Genomic DNA, 23,893 nt, shown 5'->3' with positions numbered 1-23,893 from the left:
CAGCAGAGAAGGCACTCCCTCCCTCTCTCTCCCTCTCCCTCTCCCTTTCTCTCTCTCTCTCTCTCTCTCTCTCTCTCTCTCTCTCTCTCTCTCTCTCTCTCTCTCACAAACACACACACACACACACACACACACACACACACACACACACAGGGTAGCACACCTCTTTGTATTCAAACTAGTTTCTGTCACTAGAGCCAGATCTGAAATAGAAAGGTGCATGTAATGCACCCAGCATAAAACTTGGTCATGGGGCTTGGTGAGTTTCTGCCATCTTTTCAAGTGAATAAGAACAGATTATTAGAATGTAAAGGACAGGAGAAATGAAGAATCAGCAAACTCTCACCTTGCCCCATTGTCCTTCACTTTATATTTTCTGATGGGCAATCATTCCACAGTGCGGTGAAGGTCACACACAATCCACTATTTCACCTGGAAAGCAAACCATGAGACAGAATTATTCCAAAAAATAGAAATGCCATATCACTCTTTTTAATCTGAGCGTCTAAATCTCTGTGGCTTATTGAATATGTGGGCAGCAAGATGCTTGAGCACCCAGCTATACAAAGTATGGTTCACAAACCAATTCTATCGGCAGCACCTGGGAGCTAGTTAGAAATGCAGAATCCCAGGCCCCACAAAGACCAAATCAATCAGTCTTCCAGTTAACCAGCTCCCCAGGGGATTCATTAGCTCAGAAAAACACTGCTCTAGAACATTAATTTCCAGAGAGATATGTGCACACCAGGACACACACAAAATGATCTATTAGGATGTGCCAAGGTTTTACCACTTTGTTTTTTAATTTTTTAGTTGTATTTATTTTTACTTTTGCTTATGCTCATCTCACAAAAGAAAGTCAGTTTCTCTACTATTTGACATTTAGCTTGACAGAGGTACATGTACAAAGAAATAAATATACATATTTGAAAGTGTGGACTCAACAGTTTTTTAACTGATGGGACTTTCCATTTAAAAATTGGGATGATACATCTAGCTAAGCTCTGGTTTAATAAGACTATCTCAAAACAAACACAGGAGCCTGTCAAGATGAGGAGACAGAGAAGTATGGCCCAAAAGATGGAACAGATCAAGGTTCCAGTGGGAGAACTAAGCAATGAGGAGATAGCCAACCTCACAGATGAGGAGGTAGCCAACCTAACAGACACAGAATTCAAAACACCAATGATAAAGATGCTCACAGGCTTGACAGATATGCTTAAGTATGGCAGACACATAAGGAAAGAAGTGAAGGCTATGCTAAGTGAAACGAAGGGAAGTCCACACAAAACCAATGTTGAAGGGAAAGAAACCAAGGTTCAAATCAATGATTTGAAAGAAAACAATCAACCAGTACAGAAGGAATAAACAAGAATTGAAAAAAATTAGAGGCTTAGGAATCTCTGGGACAACTTTAAACATACCAACATTCAAATCATAGGGGTGCCAGAAGGAGAAGAGGAAGAGCAAGAAATTGAAAGCTTACGTGAAAAGATAATGAAGGAAAACTTCCCAAATTTGATGAAGAAAATAGACATAGAAGTCCAGGATGCACAGAGAGTCCCAAACAAGCTAGACTCAAGGAGGACCACACCAAGACACATCATAATTAAAATGCCAAAGATTCAAGATAAAGAAAGAACCTAAAAAGCAGCAAGAGAAAAGCAGAGAGTTACCTGCAAAAGGGTGCCTATAAGACTGTCAGCTGATTTCTCAAAAGAAACTTTGCAGGCAAGAAGTAGTCAAGGTGATGAAAGCAAGGACCTACAACCAAGATTACTTTATCCAGCAAAGCTATCATTTAGAATAGAAGGGCAGATGAAGTGCTTTCAAGACAAGATAAAGCTAAAAGAGTTCATCATCACCAAGCCATTATTATATGAAATGTCAAAGGGACTTACTTAAGAAAAAGAATATCAAAATTATGAATATTAAAATTACAACAAACTCATAGCTATCAGCAACTGAATCTAAAAAATAAAAACAAAATCCAGTTAAGCTAACCAAAATAGGAACAGAATCATAAGTATGGGGATCATTTGGAGGGTTATCAGCTGGAAGGTGAAAGAGGGAGAAATGGGGAAATGGTGCAGGGATTAAGAAGCATAATCAGTTGGTACAAAATAGGGGGAAGTTAAGAATAATATAGGAAAGAGTGAAGCCAAAGAACTTATATGCATGACCCATGGACATGAACTAAGGGGGGGTGGGATTGCTAGAGGGAAGGGGGGTACTTGGCAGAGAGGAGCAATGGGAAAAAAATTGGGACTACTGTAACAACATAATCAATCAAGTATACTTAAAAAAAAAAATGAATATCTCTCTGTCCAGGAGGCTTCTACTGTTGCAAGTTGACTAGATGTCCCCCGCTTCTTCCCAGTTACCTTATAAATATATGCAGTGGTACATAGCAGGATCCTTCTTTAGGAGACCTTCCCACAACTGTGCCTAGGCTAGTGTTCCTCTCCGCTAGCTGACCAGAGGACAGGGGACACATGCATCACACTGACCCTTCTGCCTGTGATTTTCTTATAAACCTTACTTTATACCAATACCATGTGATACAAGTATGTTCAAGTTCTTTGCAAGACCCACATCTAAAAGATAATCACCCTCCAGTAAAATAAGTAATTCATTTCATAATATGTGCCACAAAGGAAAAGTGCAGGTGAGACATGGACACCTCCATAAGGAAGTAACATTTAAGTGGGAATATAAAGGATGAACATGACTTTTAGGCAGGAAAAATGACTATGTGAGGAAGAAATTTGGAACAGGCTAGATTCTGAATAATGACTGGTATGGTTGTTATGTTAATTGGTGAAGAGAGCAGGGATAAAGCTAGAAGGGAAGACTTGGTCCAGATGTTTGAGGCCATGTGAGGGATTTTGGACTTTATCACATAAAACACTTAAGCCTAGGGTGATATCCCACTTTGGGCTCATCCAAAAACAGCCCCAGAAGCAAGGACCGGGTACAAAAAGTTTATTTGAAAAGTAATTTAATTGCTGTGGCTCAGTGGATTGAGCGTCGGCCTGAGAACCAAGTGTTGCTGGTTCGATTCCCAGTCAGGGCACATAACTAGGTTGCACGTCAGGTCCCCAGTTGGGGGCACGAGTGAGAGGCAACCCCACAATGATGTTTCTCTCCCTCTCTTTCTCCTTTCCCCTCTCTCTAAAAATAAATTAATTAATTAATTAATTAACAAACAAATAATTAAATAAAAAAATTTTTAAGTAATTTAAGAAGCGTGGTGAGGGTTGAAGACAAGGTAACAAGGAAAGCCAATAAGAAGTTCACTGAAGAGCATTGTGGGCAATTAGGGCTCAATCATGGAGGGGTCCCTCTGGGAGATTGCATGAAACATGCCTCAGAACATTCCCACCGAGAGGCAGGGAAGCTGGACACTTACCCACCAACTCTCCACCCTTGTTGTTTAAAAGATGCTCTGTAGTGTTAACTCACACCCTGTTTGTAAGGTGAGAATGTCCTCATCATAAGATGGTAAAAGCCCCAAGGTAGAGTGAACACCCCAACCCAGCTTGCCAGGAATTTCTTGGTCATAGCACCTGACCAAGTCTTGCATCCTGAGAACTCTCAAAGTCCTGGCAAAATGAGATGACTGCTCATTCTAATATAGGAACTACCTGCAGGTGACCTCTGGAATAGGTTAAGGGAGTATGGATGGTGCACTGACAGCATCTGCAAAAAGGCATCAGATAATTCCACAACTATACCCTGTCTAGATCCTGAAATATCAATGATGTTTTGTTCCTAGAGAGTCAATGACACACCTTAGCAATGCCCAAGAAGATTATGAAACCGGACATTAAAAAAATTAAGAATGTAACACATGTTATTGCCCCTAATAAAATGCCTATATTAGTTTCCTATAGCTGCTATAACAAATCAATACAAATTTAGTGACAAAACAATGCATATTTATCAGCTTACAGTTCTGGAGGTGGAAGTCTAAAATGGCTGGCAGAGCTATGTCCCTTCTGGAAGCTCTAGGGGAGAATGCATTCCCCTGCCTCTTTTAAGACTCACATTCCTTGGCTTGTGGTTCCACATGATTCTAACTTATACTTCCACCATCAAGTCTTCCTCTCTGATTCTAACTCTCCTACCTTCCTCTCATAAAGATTGGGTGCTAACCTGAATAATCCAAGCCAATATCTCCATTTTAGAAACCTTAACTAAATCACATGTGCAAAGTCCCTTCTGCCATGTAAGGTAACATATTCACAGGTTTCAAGGATTAGGATATGGCTATCTTTGGGGGGCCATTCTGTCCACCACAATGTTCTTGATTCTGGGGCACATTTAATTATAAGATCCACATCAAATGAGTAGCAGCTTTTATGGGTGATAATCACTACCTAATTAAATGTATATATTTAATGTGTATCCTGATTTAAGAAATGTTAAAATGTGGGGGAAAAATTGCACATCTTGGAGTAGTGTATCCGTGATAATGCAACAAGCATAGCAGAGCTCTGTCTCCATAGAGACTCAGGTTCTATATGCAGAGCCTAAGGTGAGAAATGAAGACATTAGTCCAATAAATATATTTTGAATCTCCACCTGATACTAGACCCTGAGGGTGTAGCAGTAAGAGACACAATCCCTGCCCTCATGGAACTTTTGCCTCCTGATGAGAGTGGCAGACGTTGAGCAGTGAACCAGGGATGATTAGTGACATGAGGAAGAAGAGAGCAGATGAGGAGACCAACTGAGGATATCACAGGGCAGGAAAGGGACAACCTAGTACAGCTGAGCAGGTCAGGGAAAGTATGAAATAAGGTCATGTTTACACAGAGATTTCTGTGAAGCTTAGAGAACAGAATTTTAGTCAAAGGACAGCCCAACTACAAGGACTGTGGGGCAGAAAGAAGCTTGATTACAGTCATTAGTTCTACAGGAAAGACGTTTCCCAAGTACCCTATCCCCATTCTCAAACATAACACCGCTCAGATGGCATTAACTATAAAACTTTACAGAAAATTCTCTTCTCCCCCTTGGGTACATGATGTGGTAGCACAAGAAAGGGAACAAAGTTAGAGGGGAGAAAAGTATTTGCTATAAAACTACCATTTTGTTCCTAATTTAAACTTGTATCATTTAGCCTACAATTAGGTCCAAAAGAAACATAATGCTTTCATCTTCCTACTTTCTATTTTCTTAACAAATGGTTTAGTTATTTTAAAAGTTCAGATGGGCGTTTCTTCTTCTTCTTCTTCTTCTTCTTCTTCTTCTTCTTCTTCTTCTTCTTCTTCTTCTTCTCCTTCTCCTTCTCCTTCTCCTTCTCCTTCTCCTTCTCCTTCTCCTTCTCCTTCTCCTTCTTCTTCTTCTTCTTTTCTCTTTTCAAATGTGCAGCGGTAAAACCCCAATACTTCTACCATCTCCAGCCTAATACACTCTACTCTTACCCTTTGGAAGCCTTGCCCCTTGATCAGAAAGCCAAAGCTCAGATAAGCCTGTGAACCTGTCCTAGGGAAAACAAGATACAGGCCTGTCCCCAGACCAGAGATGAGTCAACCAAATTCTGTCCCTACTGTGGGTCAAGGGGCATGACCAATGTTTGCATGATCAAAACCCCACCAAAGAGAATAAGTATAAGTCTTAGCCCTTCTCAAGAGAAAGGGAAAAGCCATCTGGAAAATCCCCACCATCATTATGACAGCTACAAATTGCCAATTATTAATGGCTCTCAATCTAACAGCCAGACTCTGCAACAGAGATTTGATTTGTCAGCAACATGCTGGCGAGGACCAGTTCCCAAACAAAAGGGCAAACACACAGGCACAAAGAATCACACACACACACACACACACACACACACACACACACGGCAGTTCAGAGGTTCAGAATCTTATGGCTTTAGAGGAAAATCTGGAGGAGACTCATTAGTGATGGAAGGAGAGGCTTCAAGCTGTGGCTCATGACTAAATCATATAACAGAACACCTTCTTATTAACCTTGAATTATACATCTCAACTATGTTTCCTGACATTAAATTTATAATCAACGTAGACACAATTAATATAAACAACTATTCAGAGTTATGTAGAAAATAGATTTTTTTTTGTCCTTTGAGTTTCTCATGACAGTATTTTAAAAATTGCTCATTTGCCCGCCTATGAATCTGAAGGTTATTTTACAAATCATTAGAATGACAAAAATATAACATGCTGGCAATTCAATTATCAAGAGTGTTTAACTTAAATCTTTAGATTCCCCAAGCAAATTGATTCCATTACTGTTATGACAGTCATTGTAAAGTCATATTATTCCACATATAAAGTATGTTGACCCAAATACTACAGGAAACAATGAGGGCCTGGAAATTTATAACTGTATTTGACCTGAATGTGAAACTGTAATCAAGAAACCAAAAAATTTTCAATAACAGCCTGGACTACGCGGAATACCTTCCGTGCCATATATCATCGGTTTGTTGGACACCCTTACAGGTTAAATGATGCAAGCAATTTAGTGCACGCTGGTGTGATGACCACAGAAATGAAATGTGAACTGGTACCTACAGGGAGATGTTTAGCCTGATCCATGAAGATTTAACCATAAGTCACTCATTAGTGTTAATGGAGCATGGCTCTCAAATTCCAGATGACACCTTGGGATTTTAGTGCCCATAGAAAAGGTAGATCAAGGCAGCTGCTCAGCTGTGATCTGAGAAAATTGAAGGTTGATAAAGTGTTTTCACCTATAAGAGTTGGAGAGAACTAAAGGCTCAATTTCTACTTTTACTGAACTGTCAACACAGAGTATTTTATAGAGACATTCATTTGGCATTCATCATCAAAAACTACCTTCTACTATGGCTATTCTGTCCCTTTTATATGTAACTAACCTACCACACAGCTATGAAAGGAAGCAATTCTTAAACCTTTGGCACTCTCAAAATTTAGCTTAGTTTTTGGCCTTAATAAATCTTCAGTAAATAATTATTAATGACATGAAAAAGCAAAAGGAGAAAGCAAAGATTATAAACTACCTTCAATTGTAATCTGAAATAGGGAGAATAATTACAGGTTTAAAAAAAAAAAAAAAAGAGGCCCCAAGTAAAGGAACCACTTTCAACTATTTTGCTCTTGTGATTTCGGGTAAGAATGCCCAAAACTCCTAATTAAACCCAGGTCTAAGTTTTGAAGTTTCCATCTTGTAATTCAAAATAAGCTGTTCCTCAGCTTTGTTTTTTTTAATTATATTTTATTGATTATGCTATTACAGTTGTCCCCACTTTTCCCCCTTTTGCCCGCCTCTACCCCAACCCACAAATCCCTCGGGCAATCCCCACACCATTGTCCATGTCCATGGGCCATGTATGTATGTTCTGTGGCTACTCCTTTCACCTTCTTTCATTCAGTCCCCTGTTCCTCAGCTTTGATAGAGTGTTTCTTGGCCTTTTGGTTGCTCATTCAACTGAGGTTAGTGTAATACATCTAACTCGAATGGTGTTTACCCTACACTTGCTCCGCTAACAGCAAGGCATAACAACTGGATTTCTACTTGTGTTCTCTTGGATGTCATCCTCATGAAATAAGATAAAGCAAAAGAAATGATGTCTGCAGGCACCCATTACTAATGAGGGGTGAAGTTAATCGGTGTGTGGGCAACAGTCCTTATTCCTTGCTTGCAAAACCACTCAGTGTCATGAACAAAATTCTCACCCGGGGTAGTGCTTTGTAATACTCATGTATTACAAAAGTTCTTAACTTCCTGTCAGAGTTGACAATTTTTCTTGAGAAAGGTTGATTTTCCTAAAGTAGGCAATCCGGGATAATAATAACTTGTGTGAGGATTTTCCACCAATAGGCAGCCTTCTCATGTTCCAAAAGTAGCTACATGTGCCAAACATGATGGCAAACATTTTATACACATTACTTGCCCAAAGCAACTTTGAAAGGTAGAAATTACCTCCACATTGCACAAATTAGGAAATTCAGAGAGGTTAAGTAATTTTCAGAGCTCACACAGCTATCCCGTGACAGGGTTAGGAACTGAACCCAGCTCTTAGCTTCTAAAATCTATATCCTTATTATGTATAAAACTCATGGCCTGAAAGTTCATCCCACACTCAGGAAGCCAGGCCTCAACTCTTTCTCCCATTTCATTTGGAACCACTTATCAAGTTTCTCCAATTCTTGGAGTAGATAATGAGGTTAAAAATTATGTTAACAGGTAGAAATCTGATTTCTCTCAAACCTCTACCCCTACCCCAACACACGCACACACGCACACACACACATTTCATAAAGGCACTATTTATTATCACTATTCTGTTTTTATTATTGACATTGCACTCAATCACAGGGCAGCACTATGTTTTCAAAATTGGACTAAATTAAAAAGGTGAAGCTGAATTCTCCATTGGATCAAATGAACTCAGAAAAAACCTGATGAGTTAGTGTTCTAATGAAGTAAGTGAAATACCAATCTATAAAATAAAATAAACCAAAGGATGCCTCCATTTTAAAAGTGAATGGATTGTTTGAAAGGAAGTTGAAACCTGCCTTTGAAAGGAAAGTTCTTTCTATGGCAGAAATCTCAATCCATGAGAGCATTTAACACTTGTTATTACTCTAGTTTTCTAAGTATCTTCTTTGCTGCTAAATTTGAGATGTAGAAATGTAGAAAAATGTAAATAGATATAAACCTCTTGATCTCACTATCCAGAGACAACCTCTATTAGCATTTTGCATAATTTCCTTCTTCCTATTTCGATACAGTTTTTATTTAGCCGATTTCATATCACAATTTAGCTCTTAATTCCTGAGGAGATTTGCGGAAGCATATGGGGACTCAGTTTTAACCTTGGCATAGTAAAACAATAAACATTGGTCAGAATTTCTTATGAAAGCTTGACTTTCAGAATACATATTCATTTAAATTCATTGATTTAAATGAGTTGAACCAAAGGAACCTAAATTTTAAAATATTACTGCTGTAGAATTTCTTCAGGTTCCCAAAACAGCATAACTTCATAAATTTCTCTAATGACAGGAAAACTCCAGTGAGGATTACAGAATTCTGCAAAATCAAGAGTAAGCAAAAGAGAAATTAAAAATTTTGAGGAAAGGGACATTAAACAGACTTTGTTCACTTGTTTTAATTAGTATAGCTGAATCTTAATTATCACAATTCTTCACCAGACACTAGTAAATGTGCTGAAACCATCCTATGAAATTAACAAAGCTTTAACACCACAAGGCCTTGTTTAATTTTATCCTAGTCTGCATTTGTAAAATAAAAAGTGATTTAAGCAAGGAGATAGGACATTAGAAGCAGGCAAAAAGAACAGAAGATTTGCATCACTTACGGTAAGTCATTTATTTGACTGTAATCCCCGTGAAGGCAAAGATGTTGCTGCATCATTCATTGCTAGAGACATGGTATCTAGCATAGTTAATGAGTGAATGAATGTAAAAATGAATGAATGGTTGCATCTCTTGTCTCCTCAAAATGGCTATAAAATTCTCATACACAAAACAACAGCAGAAGGTTGAATAATTAACAATCAGTGAAGAGATACTCCTTAGCAAACACATTTTTCTGGGGAGCAACAGCTTTCACCAGGCCCCAATACTACAGACAGAACAATTCAGATTCTAAACACACTGTACAACCTTGCTAAACCTGTGTGATACCAGGAGCCACAGACTTCTGCTGCCCTTCCCCTACTGTAGGTAAAAGCCAAAAAAAAAAAAAAAAAAGCAGCAGAATTGTCCACTGACTGTCAGATAAATGTCTTGTTATTCTCCATGGTAATGTATTTATGAGGTTAATACCTGAGACATAAATGCAATTGGGGTCAAGGCTTGTACTCCCTAATCTACTCAGGTATTTTCGTTTGTCTTTTCTCATGTACATTTGAGTAGATTTCTCTCTGTCATGAAGATTATTTTATCTAAAAATATGAAAGTTTGAGGAATGAGATGAAAGTTGCCTTACCTGGGACGATCTCCCAATTCCTTCTGACTCCTGATTCATTTCAATTCAGCCTTCATTGACCATCATCAAACTAGATCCCAGATTATGCTACTGGCCTGGCACCCTGATTTTGTCATCATTTGATTTGTAATATATTCACTTAATTCAACCTATCACTTGGGTTTGTTCTGACAGGTATATTAAACTCAGAGCCCATCCTCCTCTGATCTCTAACATTCCCTAACCTGCCTTTCTGCAGGTTTCCCCTTCCTGTGCATTTACCTACAAGCCTCTGCCTCCCACACCACCTTTCATTCAGAGCTGCAGCCACAATCATTAGATCCTGCACAGAAGTAAATTTACATTCTTGAAAATAAAAGTCTTTGAATTATTACAAAAGCAACACACACACACATTTTAAAATTTATATGGTACAGAAAAACCACAAAATAGGATGTAAAGCTTCCTTATGATCAGGAACCCATGGAACAATCGAGCACCATCTCCTTGTGCATATTCTTCTGAGTTTCTTCATAATTCAACACCTCAGTTTTGGCAGAAGAATTTTGTTTCATCTGTGTTATCCATCAATTTGGATTGAGAGTCACAAGAAAAAGAGACCTTAGTGTTATGAGCACATAATGTAGTCAAGAATAGCTTTTGGCACTAATTATAGAGTAAATCAATTGCAAAAAACAAAATATCAGGGATGTGTTGCAATTCCACACCTATTTGTTTCCTGGGTTGAATGCTTTTACTTCAATAACACTTTCACTTACCATGTTTATGGGTGACAAATAAAGAATATGAAAAGAGATATAATAATGTTTTGGTATAATGGTTAAAATCAAGTTGTGCTTTGCTCCAGTCAATTTTTTCAACCTCCTGGGCTTTCTTCCTAACAAAACATATTTCATTCTTCCTATAATCTGCTTGAATTACAGGCCTTGGTTTTTGCAAGTCAAGTACTATAAGGGTTTTTAAACCTTACTGACTATAACTATATGTCTGAAGTCAGATTAGTTTGTAAGCACAAAAAGCAAATTTAAGAGACTATTTCTATCTAAGTGCTTGCATTTCACAAGCAAGATTGAATTTTACATCTATGTCCAAAGACCCATAAGTCTTACAGAAAACAGATATAACCACTAATTTCATTTCACCTCTGTATATGCACCTCTAACCAGACTGAAAACCTTGTTAGATTAATAATTAACTCTAAAAACACAAGGGGAGACAGAAGTATGTTTAGGAACCAAAGAACAACGTTCAGCCCTTGGTGCATGTATCTAGATGTCTAGGGATGTGTGCAGGGACAAGCTATATACTTTTATATGTAATATATGTAACATTCAAGGAAAATATATACCTCCCCCTTCTAAAATCAGTATATATTAGAAGGTTTGGAGTCGCCGTCCCCCCCTTCAGGAAATCACTGCAGGATGTAAAGTAAAAGCACAAAGCTGTACCATTTTGCCTTTTTCTTTTAGGAACTTAGTTTGCATTATCCTTCTGCCATATGTTCAGGTAGCTTTCAATGGTACCTCATGCAGCTGTGTCATTGAATTCCCCAACCTTAATGAACAAACTAATTACAGTCTGAAATGAACTCTTGCAGACTAGCTATCTCCTGCCATAGATCAAGAAGAGAACTTTATTACCACAACTACCTGCTAATTTGCACTAACCATAAAAAGTGCACCAGAGCATCCTTTCCTACTCCAGCTAGGCAACCAGAACACTGGAATTAATTCTTCACAGCTCAAGTTTGCGGTAGTATCAATACCTTTGCCACGGCCACAATGATTCTCAAGTACAAATGCAACTAGGAAGCTACTGATTTACTTGAGTTGGGTGGCAGTGTTGCTTTAATTGTTAGTGTCACTGCATTATAATTTACAGCTGAGCACTATTATTCATCTGGGTCTTGGATTTCTGTTTGTTTATAAAATATTTCCAAAGCAAGGTCAAAATAAAGGTTTGTCCATTTGAAGCATTTTAAATTTGTAAGAGTCAATTTATCAAATACGAATATAGCTGAATTGATAACAAAAGTTATCAAGAAAACAAGCTAAGGAGAGAGAGAGAGACACTAAATGTAAATCAGCCTTTAGTATTTGAATTCAACATCTATCTTCTGCCCCAAGGCCCAGACAGGGAGTCTGCTGGACCCATTCATTATAACACTGGGTCGGATTCCAACTACATGGTTCTCAAGTGAACATAACCTTGTGGTGGCTCTGTTGCCAAGTTAACGCTTCCTCACCAGAAGCAAGCCACAAAATTTTGAGAGACTAACTGCAGAGTGCACCGGGCTCTTGGCTTCATTCTCCCTCAACATGCCACAAAATTTTCCATTACCGTTGTAAAACTCCACAGTGAAAGCTGGGACAACCTGTTATAAAAGTGAAAGTTAGGAGAGTTAAATTCTAGCCCCACTTTTTATGCATACTAGCTCTGGGACCCAGTGCTTGTACTTTTTTTCCTACCGGGTGACGTGGAATGAAGCTCCATTGAGAACATGCACAGGCATGGACTCTGCACGCGCCTGAGGCCAACATGCATTTAAGACTCCAGGGGGATTGTTTCTATTTGACCTTCTCTGCCTATGGCAGACCTTCTGCTGCTTATTCTGTTCATAATGCTTTCAGATCCTCTTATCCAGAACATTCAAAAATTATCATTAGCATCATCAAAATGTGATGTTTAGAGCATATTTCAGATTTCCTTTCCAGAGCTAATGTACATCCTACATTACACAGAAACCTGAGATTATAAGGTAATTTAGGAGATCATAAAGTCCTTCCAGCAAAGGAGATGAATTGTAAGCCATCTTGAACAAAAAAATGCCCCTCATATTTTTCCTTAAAAGAATTAAAGTTAGAAGGTAAGACTATATGAAGAATCCTAATAACGGTATAATAATGAAAAGTAGGATAACTATTATAACTCCGATTTATATAGGATGGCAGAGTTTCACATATATTGCTTTCCTATTCAATGCCTACATTATATAACCACTTGCATATTCTCTTATCATGTGATGAGATAAATGGGTGTCTAGTTTTCACATAATACTTTATTTTATTGATAAATCCATATCTTTCATTCCACACTTAGGCTCATGTAACTTGCTTTCCTTCCAGTAATTTAGAATGCCCTAAAGTATACACTCCTGAACTACTTTCCATTTGTTTTTAATGTCTTCTCTAGTTTTATTTCATCTCTGACAAAATGAAATTTACAAGCCAAGGTAGTATGATGAAGACTCAGATGGCGCTGGATTAAGCATTTGGTCAATTTACCCAGTACCATGTTAGGCCACATCCTCTTGCACACCCTAGCAACTCTCAAGGACCTCTGATCATGTCACTTCACTGTTTAAAAATCTTCAATGGCTCCCAATGGTCTAGGATAAGGTTTCTGAGTAGAGCGTTGAAGTCTATATCCCACTCTCCAATTCTCATCAACCACTGTTAAGGCAGAGCACATGAACCTTATGTTTTAAAAAATGATACCATCATGCACTTGCACATATCTATGTCTTTTTCCACATTGTTTCCTTCTTACCCATTGTTTCTTTCCTAATGAACTCTTATTCATCCCTTAAGAACCAATTCAAATGCTCCCTACCCTATTATTTTTTCTCCAAGCTTTCTGGGGAGAGTTAACAACTCAGAGCCCAACAAAGCTATTATTCTACTTACTGTAATATAATTAATTAGCCTTTCACATATCTGGGTTGTGCACTCTTTTACAGGCAGAACTATCTTTAATTAATCTTTGGCACAACGCTGAACATGGAGTAAACTAAAAGTACATATTTGCTAAGATATATTCTCACTCTAGAAAAAAGAACTGTCTTGACCAATAAAACCTTGAGAAGATATAGAAAAGAATTGACCTGAGGTGTACAAAATTAACATTTATCAGTTAAGCTTGGGTTTCAGACAGTATGGGCATGAAGGTTAAGAGCATGGGTTTCAGATAAACAGTGAATACTTTTTTAGTGTAAGTATGGCCTAAATATGGCAAAAAGAAGGCAACTATTGCATAAGTGTAACATGTGTGTGTGTGTGAATTGCCTCCTGAACTTGGCAATTCTCTCTAAAGTCAAACCTCTCTTCTGTGGCTTCCTAGTGTGTGACCTCAGACAATTTAATTAACATCTCTGTCCTTCAGTTCTCATTTTTAAAGTTGGGATAATAACAATCTACCCTATAGGATTGTTATGAAGATTAAATGAGCTTATACACACATAAAGCACTTAGAACACAGACTGTCATATAAAAGTTCTCAATATTAACTACTGCTACTACATAATGCCCATTACTATTATTATTAGAAATTTTATACTTACCTAAAGCTCATTGCATTAATATAGGCTTTATGCCCATCTTAATGCTTAATGTTATTGAATATTATGTATCTTCTTCATTATTAATAAAAAAGATAGACCCACACTTACAGAATCATACAGGTATCTCTTCTACTGCTAATCCGTTTTACCACCAAAATGGTTCAAATATTTTTTTGTATGTTATTATGCGAGCTGACAGATGTATTAACCTGATTGTGGTAATCATTTCACAAAGTATATGTTTAAATCATCACATTGAACACCATAAAAAATCACCACCCTGTACAACCTAAATACATATAATTTTTGTCAGTCATTCCGCAATAAAGCTGAGAAAGATGAAGTTGGTTACAAATAAATATATTTTGAATGAATTAATGAAAACATGGTACAACTCTAACTGAAGTAGTAAGAATATCCTAAAGATCTTCATTTAAACAGGTATGTTAGCTGAGCACAATGATTATCAATAACACAAGCCAAGCAGTTCTGACATGGTTGTAACACAATTTATTTTTTCAAGTCTCTAAAATGAGTCAGAACTAACCAGTGAGAAATTCAACTCTATGCAATATAGTTCAAAATTTTAGTGACAGAAAAAAAAGAGCAAATGATAGAAAGATTATATTCTAATGTCAGAGGATGGGAATCTCGTTTTCAATAATGAAGAATAAAATGAATTTTAAAAATCAATCATTATTTACCCACATATAAATTTATCAGCGCCTTTACAGCAACACATTAGGTCATTATGCTGGACTTCAAACATATCCTGATGGTGATAACTAGAAATAATGTCACAGGATCAGTAACCAAGTGTGATATTGTACAGATCATTAGAGCATGTGTTTATTTCTACACTGTCCCTATTGTTTTGTCATCACTTACCCAATCTAAGTCCAAGTCCCCTGAAATAAATGCACAGTCAAATGAAGAAAGAAATATGTCAAGTACGAAATAGCTCCACAATCTCAAATGAATATGCTCTAGTGGGAAATACTATCTCATGCATTCGTTGTCGGCGGCGGCGGCGGCAGCCGTCCGTCTCGAGAGACAATGGTGTAGCTTCTTAAGAGTCTATCTGCACCGCCGAGAATGGCTGTGCAGTCCGACTCGGGAGTGACACGGTATCTGTCTCCTCCCGTGTTGAATCGACATCTTGCGATGACGCTGGAGTGTCCTCTCCAGTGAAACTGAAGCTACAGAGCCTGGGCAGGGTAATATGGAGGGTCTGCTGTTGCCCATGCATTACTATTAAGAATATGTACACACATACACACACAGAGGCACGTCTCAAAGCAATAAAGGGCCCACAGAGAAGGAAGGTAAAATAGGCTTGCTGAGCAATCATTACCGAACAGGGGGGAAGCCTGAAATCAACAAAGGACCAGTCATGGGAAATTTATAAGTTAATATCAGTCACACCTGCAAATTACTACAGTGAGACCCTTGACCAAATCCAGAACACCATTTAAAGGGATTTGGTGAGATATTTATACATCCCTTGGAGTCACTAATATGCACTGAATCTAAATTTTTCAGTGGTCCCAATTAAGTGCAGTGGAAGTAATACCTATCAAAGAGCAGATAAAGCAAACTGAACTGTACCATTCTTGGGAACCTATAATGCACTTATTCACAGAGCTTACGATTCAGTATATAAATTTATTGTTTGTATTGAATGGGCAATCAAACTTTTTTCTCATTGCTTAAAAATAACTCTGGAAGGCCTTAAAAAACCCCAAACACAAAACATTCCACTCGTACCTTCTAGGAGTTTAGCAAAATATGTATTTCAAGCTGTTAGCCAAAATAACCCCATGTGAGTGACAATTTATACACAGGTCACATCCTTTCATCTCCCTTGTTTTCATGGTAAAGGTCAAAGCCATCAAGCCAACGTGCTTAGCCAGAGTCAGGGAGAGTGATCATTTCACAACCATGAACTGGAACTCACACAGCAAATGAGGCTAATCATTCAGCAGTGATAAGGAAAAGAGATTATGAGATCATAATTTTCTCACCAATTGAGAATCACTGTGCATAATTAATAGGAAAAAAAATTCAGACTACTTTCCAAGAAAATAAGAGTACTAAATAAAATAATCTCTCATCTGGGAAGTGACTTTCCATTTCAAGCAAAACAAAAAGCTATCAGATACACACAAGGTAAGATAGCAAGAAAGCAAACCATCCTGAAAACAATTTCTGGTGCTTTAGTCTCAAAATGCGATTTATGACACAGAATGCCCTGAATGGCCTTGCAAATGCCACTCACCTGGCGTCAGTAGCATTCTTTCTGCTGGCAAGTGGGAACTGATTCTGTCTGCATTTATTTGGCTATAAATACAGATGATCTCTTCCTAAACATGTTATACAAAGCGTTGTAAAGACTGGTGAGGTTAACTAATGGGAGCTCACTGGTGTGTATCTGCCTGTTAAAACCTTATAAAAATCCTGCCTAACTTTTTCCAGATGAGCATCTCCTAACAAAAAAGATTCTCTAGTTATGTAGGAAGAAAAGATTCTTTCTCAGCCTTTATCCATCCAGTAGAGCCTAGACAGAATTCATTTTTCCATGAAAGAAATATAAAATAGATCTTTGGAAGATATTATTGAATCCCCAAATAGTTTTTTTTTTTTTTTTTTCCTAAGGATGATGGATTTTGTTAAAGAAAAGACTGAATGACACTTTTTCTCACCCAAGGACCTTGGTCGGCATTGTCCCGGGGAGTGAGTTGGGGAAAAGGGGTTCAAGAGAGTTGATATTTTCTGAAGAAAAGAGTGAGAAGAATTTGGAGTTCCATGCAAGCCTGGAGAGATGGTTGAGACAAAGGAGAGAGGGGAGCCAGCAAGATGGAGAAAGACCAGGATATGATATGCAGTGGCTTGTCCAGTGAGACACATCTCTGTCGTGGTTTGTTCAAAAACACCTTTGAGGATGGGGATGTTTAAGACATGATTGTCAGTACTATTCTATGATGTGTGATGTGGTCATGTGACTTCTGCCCTTTGATCCCACAATCATCTGTAAAGATGCTGACTAATAAAATAACTCTTTGCTGCTGAGGGGTCAAAAAAGGGCTTGCCATACAGAACAAAGATAAAGGACCATCACAAGATGCAGAGCAGGACAAGGGGGTCCTCAAGGAGTAACCCCAAGAAGACAAGTTCCCTAACATTTGTAGAAATCTTGGAAAGAGCATTGACATTCCAGGGGCTGTAGAAAGGGTTTGAGCCATCTTATTCAAACCTCAAGGGGCAGAGTAACCAGCTGACATTGGATACAGATATCTGAATTATTCTTGCAGCTTCTCCTTCTAGCTGAATATCCATTCTGTGCTTCAATTATGGCGGGAATTCTCTCCTCGTGTAATCCCCAGCTCCATACCTTAAAACAGCAATTTTCAACCAGTCTGCTGCAAGAATTTTTAAAACATGCAATACTTGACAATTTAATCACATTCACTGACCTCTTTTCTTTCAGAGTGTCAAATTTTCTTTAAAAATGACAACAACCAACACAACAACAGCCATCCAATGTGAATGAATCAAAATTATACCTATTTTTTCCAGATCAGCAAAAAAACATATTTTTTTGGTGTGCCGCAGAATTTTAGTAATTACCTTAGTTTATGTGTGCCATAAGATGAAAAAGGTTGAAAATTGCTGCCTTAGAACTTAACCTGAATACTCTGAGCCATAATCTATTTACCAGTTAATTGTTGGTTCTTTTAAAATGTGATTGTCATCCAGACACTGATTTTATACACAGTTTAGACCCATGTCCTTGCACACAATTCCAAAGGTACACTTTGAAGTCAATTGGTTAGAACCAGGAGTACATTTCCCCTATTGAAATAATGTTATAAATCAAATATTATCAAACTTTAATGCACAACTGAATAGCATAGGAGGCTTTTTAAAAATAGATCCCTGAACTCTACCACTGGAGATGCACATTCTGAGGTGGAATCCAACAAGCAGCATTTTGATTACACACCAGATGATTCTGATGCAACCGCACTTTGGAAAATACTGTTATTAGTAGTGGTAAGATTTTCTTGGCACCCTCACAAAAGCTAATTTAACCCATAATATAATGGAAATGAGAGTAATGTAACTTTCAGCTTTGAGTACCCCCTCCCCCTAGTCTCAGATCCTTAGGCTAACAGCTCAACAGCTTTGCATATGGAGAGAGCTGGTGTGAGGTCTGGCGAACCCAGGAGGTGGCCCCACTCATAGAGGCCAAGTAAGTGGAGCGAGACAGCAGCAACTGTCATACAGAAGGGTTGCCATAATTCCCAATTCCCCACCCCCCCGAACTTGTCACCCCATACAGAATTCTAATTAAGATCCTAGTGGCTTAAAAATTTTTGGATAGCTCCCTAACTTACTTCACTTATAGCCAAGTAATAAAATTGAAAAAAATAAAAAATCTAGCTCCATTAATTTCTGTATGATAATAACATTTTCAGAAGAGCAGAGCTTATTTGGGGATTTCTTCCCATGGAAATTAATTGAAAGTAATATTTGATTACAGAATCCAAGACCCAAAACAAAGACTGAATTAAATATTATTTTCTTTATGAACAGGAAAATATACCAAAGGGCTTAAGAGCCTGACTCTAACACAGTGTCCAAAGTGATAAAGAAAAAGAAAAAAAAAAAAAAAGGACAAGAAATATTCTAAGTAGCTGAAATTTCAGAGATCCTTTGCATGATGGCCTTCCAGAATCTCAGTCTAGCAAAGGTTGCTAAAAGACCCTTGACCTGAACAGGCAATTTTTAACTTTAAAAAAATCCACCACACTTATAGCAGAGTAACTTCTAGACCTTAATGACACAACATGATAATTTTATTGACTGACCTTTCAAAGAGAGGAGATCTAATTAGACATTCTGATATGTAGGTTCTGAATTACGATGAGCAAGCAGGGGTCTCTAATGCCCCCACTGATGCAGCTGAACATTTGGGAGTAATATCGCTAATTAAAATGCAGCATTCCAACCTGAAAGCAGAGCTCCCTGCTCTAGTCCATAACGGTCAAGCCTGCTGTTTCTGCTACCTCTCCCCAACACACTATCTACTATTTTCTACCACAGAGAGTCCCCTTATTACAATTTTCAATGTATTTCTATAATAGATGCAATGTGTTTACTTGGGTGCCTGGAGACTGAATCTCTTCAGGTGGGTAATCATCTGAATGATGAAAGTCAAGAAATCACTGTAATTCCCACCTTACCTCCTGCACAAAATAAATTCCATGTGGCTTCAAGATTTAAACCTAAATACTAAATCCACAAAATACTAGGAGAACAAATGAGCATCGTTGCCACAGGGTTTATAATAGTAAAAACCTAGCGAAACATTTAAAAACCTGACTATCCATCAATAAGGCAACATGGAAACATAAATTATGGTTTATTCATGCAGTCGCATAATATGTGGCTACTAAAACAGCTTTCTAAAAGGAGGAGGTGGAATTCTATACTCTGACCTAGAAAGATGTCTATGACATTGATAAGTGGAAAAGGAAATTATAGTAAAGCATGAATTAAACAAGCAAACAAAAAAACAAAGTGTGTGTGTAAGTGCATAAAAGAAATCCTGGGGAGGAAAAATACGCAAACCATTGACCTTTGTTCTATCTAGGGGCAAGAATATGGGACATGATCTCTTCATACAGCATAGTTTGAATTTTTGCTACAGCAAAAATGTGCAATGGAGTCACAGCATTAAAAACATTTAGTGAAACATGTAATGAACATCTGAAACCAATATAATGCTATATACAAATTGTACCTCATTTTAAAAGTATAAATGAGATATTTAAATTGTTCAGTTACACCCTGCCCAGAGTGGCAATCCAAACTAATATGGAGACTCAAGATGCTTGTCCATCATCATCATGGACTTTTCCTTCCACAACCACCCAAGCAGGGTTCCTTTTCACACACATATTTCAACTTACAAATTACTTTTTCAGGATGTTTTCTCCATTTCCTTTTTTCTTCCAGTTTTAGTCTATTTCTTCCATATATTTTAATTGGGGAAGTAGCCAAATATGGCTTTGACCTTGAAACATCTACACCATGAAATTTATAAAATCTTCTTTTTTTAATGAGATCTTATAAGAACCTCAGATATCTCTATCCCATTTAACTGGATCTGAAATCCAAGACAAGAAGTTTTCTACATCAATAATTGATCCAGTGTGCAAAGAAAAATGTAATGATCCACTTCTCTGGCTTTCTACCCCCAGAAAGTCATCTGTCTCCAGCGATGAGGTGAGGACATTAGACAGAAGGCCCAAACGGAGTGAAGAAATAATGGCAGTCTTCTCCTGACCTGCTGGCCTCACTAAACCTGAATAAAACATTGTAAAACCTATATTTTAAAACAGTGCTTGGGAAAGGTGATATGGAGTGGGGAAGGGTACTATTTTAGGTAGATGGTCTGGGAAGACATCTCTGAAGAGATGTCCTTTGAGCAGAAACCTATAGGCAGGGGGAAAAGAAATGTCTCGGGAAAGGAGAACAGTTTCCTTCCTGTGCAGGTAATTTTCTCATTTCTGAACCACCTTTCCTTCTTTTTGTCCCGTGATTCTGACAGCACCATTTTCTTCTGTTTCTTTCTTGCTTTTCTACCCCTGCTGTGCATGCTCCTCACTGCCTCCCTGGGGTTTCCAGAGAGCCTCCTCTCCTCCAGTTCTCAAAGTCTCTGGTGGTAGTGATAGTTTAAGTGCTGATTCTTTCTCAAGGAGAGTTCCAAGGACTTACTGGCCTTTCTACTGGTTATCTCACAGACAAGAACTTAACTGGACTTCCTACATACTAACCCACAGACACTTTGAATTTATCTTGATTATAAAAAAACTCATTATCTTCTCCCCAAACCTACACAACCCTAAAAATCTTTAGTACTTTCCACTTGGAGTATAGAAGTGTCACAGTTGGGTCTTCTCCCTCACATCTCTCCTGAAGCCAATTCATACTCCATGATGTTGCCACAGGAATCTGATCATGGCACTTCCCTGCTCAATAATTTCAATGGTTTCCCACTATCTACAGTATAAAGTCAAAATGTGTAAGCCCCAACCTATATCATTACAGCCACATTTCCGGTGATACCTGCCACAATCTCAAGTCTTTGCCCCACCAGGTTAACAACTATCCCCAAATCCCATTGTTATAGTTGAATGTAATATTCTTTAACTCCAATGTAGCCACAGTCTCTGATAAACACTCCCTGGATGTTATAGGATATTCTAATTGCTATCCCCTTTTTGCACCCTATTAAAGGGTTTTGACTGTGTATATCGGTCTCTTCTTGTGGTCTCTGGAACTCTGAGGCAGAGAACCATGGTGACCATATCCAGCCCAGACACAGAGCAGGCCCTTAAAAGTACCGAATCATGCTTCACAGAGCTTGTTTAGAGTCAGAGAAACCTAGTGGTTTCAGTAGCTGCAACTCCATTCGACAAAAGCTTCGTATATATTTCCCAAACGCCTCTTCCTATCTTAAAAGCATTTTCCTAGGTCATGTTTTAAATGCAATAACATATATAACTCACTTTAACTGGACATTTTGTACAATAAGCAAGTCCTACTATATACCAAAGCAAATTAAGAGTCATTTGGTAGAGTTTGCCCTCCCACTGAGCCTGCTAAAATTATTTGGCCCATCCTTCTCACGAAACTCTGCCAGTTTCAAAGCATTTAAAATAATCAATTAGCTAATCCTTGCAAGCACCTCTCCGGGCTTAGCCAGGGCTCTCAAAACAGTGTATATCTATAATACAAGGACAGAAACAAAAAATAAGCTATTCTGTAAAGCAGTTGGAACGAATATGAATGATGCTAGCACTTCAGCAGTCAGCAGCCTACACTGAGTTAAGATGTCCGCAAAAGATTCTCCCGTCACCAGGACCCCCGACTTCTAGCACTCACCAGCTGAAGACATTCCACAGACCTGAGGTAAGATTACCAGAGCCGCCAGGAAATGAAGTGTCATTTAGATAAGCAGGAACTTGTGGAGCACTGGATGGGTGGCGGTCCGCGTAACTTGAAACACAGGGATCAGCAGCACAAGGTGTAGAGGAACTAAAAATAACGGCTTTGTAATTGCCCAGGCCTTCCTAGTGAAGAGGTTATTTAAGGTAAATTGAAAAGAAATGAAAATTTCCAATATATGCATTCATGTCTATACAAACACACATATATCTATATTTGAACTAATATACTAATTAACATTTTGAGTATTCATATATATTCTTGTAACTATTCTGTGAAATGGGTAATATTTTCCCCACTTTAAATTAGAGAAAATGAAGGCCCAGAGTGGTTAAATAATGAAGTGATGGGGATGTACTGAAACCTAGATCAATTCTGACACCAAATGGAAAATAATCATCATACCATACTACTTCCCGGTAATAGAAGCATTCATTGTATTATTTATCCATCAAGGGCCCGAACAAGAAATGATGGCACATTCCATCTGAGTAACTTGAAGAAAGTTTAATAAAGGGGTGGGTAGGTGTAGGGAAACCTCAAGGGACAATGGGTTGGGATCAGCGCTTGCTGTTAATACCCATAAACCTAAAAGGGCAAGGGAGATGCTGAAATTTGGAAACAAAGAGGCTAAGTGGAGAGGGACATATCACAGAAACAGTAAGTTAGTCCAGAAATGCAGCCAAAGCACTGGGAAACACAAAGAGAGGGGAGAGTCCATAAATCCACAGACCTCATTCTCCTCCCTCCCTCTAACCCCTGCCAAAGCTCCCACTGGCCAAAACAACCAGGGCCAGAGGATGAGGCAGCCTGGTGAAGTACTCCAACCACCAGGGCACAGAACTAGGTGGGAAAACTGCAGAGTGGATCTGAGAAAGAAAACAGATTCATCAAACATGAATATAAGTGAGAATCCTAGTGTCATGAGGTTTTGTTTTGTTTTTTTTTCAGTCAGCAAAAGGAAGTATAGAGAGTTATATTATCCCAAGGATGAGGATGGGATGTGGGAAGAGAGAAAGTTTGGCTTAAAGCATGATTTTTAAAGTCACACTTAAGACTACAGAAAAAATATATAATATACCCTTACATTTTTACTTTCTGATAAATCAAGAATTATCAAAGTATAACAGTAAGTTTGTTTCTTTCTGTGTTTGACCTGAAGGCTTGATGACTTCGAGGAAAAGCAAAAAGTTGAATTAAACTATCTGAGGGTGGAGGGAAACAGAATGAAAAAGCAGCCAATTTTTTTAATCCTTCCTCATATTTTCTAGTGAATAGTAACCTCAGACAGTGTCCAAGCACGTGGTCTAAGTGGCTTCCTTTTGGAAATGAGCAAAACCATGAGAACAAGAGAAGAGAGAACAAAAAAACAAAAAAAAAAAGGAATATAAACAAAGGAACAAATGAGCGTGTCCTTTTATTAGAACATCAGACAAGGGATCTGCACATTCCTTGAATTCAGTGAGCAGGTGCCAATATTGAATACATCTCTATATCTATAAATTCTTTTTATAAGTGTCACTATACTGAGTGTCTGTGTAATGAAGAATACCTCTGCCATTA

The 23,893-nt window shown here is 38.1% G+C and overlaps 1 long non-coding RNA gene across 1 annotated transcript; it reads right to left on the bottom strand.

The window, feature by feature from the left end:
* Window positions 1–345: 345 nt before the first annotated feature.
* LOC150019859 (uncharacterized) lies at window positions 346–22,382 on the bottom strand. The gene is made up of 2 exons (XR_016509301.1): window positions 22,268–22,382; window positions 346–432 (listed from the first exon to the last, which is right to left on the bottom strand). It is a non-coding gene; the product is annotated as an uncharacterized LOC150019859 (long non-coding RNA).
* Window positions 22,383–23,893: the final 1,511 nt, after the last annotated feature.

The sequence above is a fragment of the Furipterus horrens genome, unplaced genomic scaffold (assembly GCF_987537825.1).
Source record: "Furipterus horrens unplaced genomic scaffold, mFurHor1.1.pri manual_scaffold_2, whole genome shotgun sequence".
In the NCBI taxonomy this organism is placed as follows: Eukaryota; Metazoa; Chordata; class Mammalia; order Chiroptera; family Furipteridae; genus Furipterus; species Furipterus horrens.
This window is presented reverse-complemented; position numbering and strand designations above follow the sequence as displayed.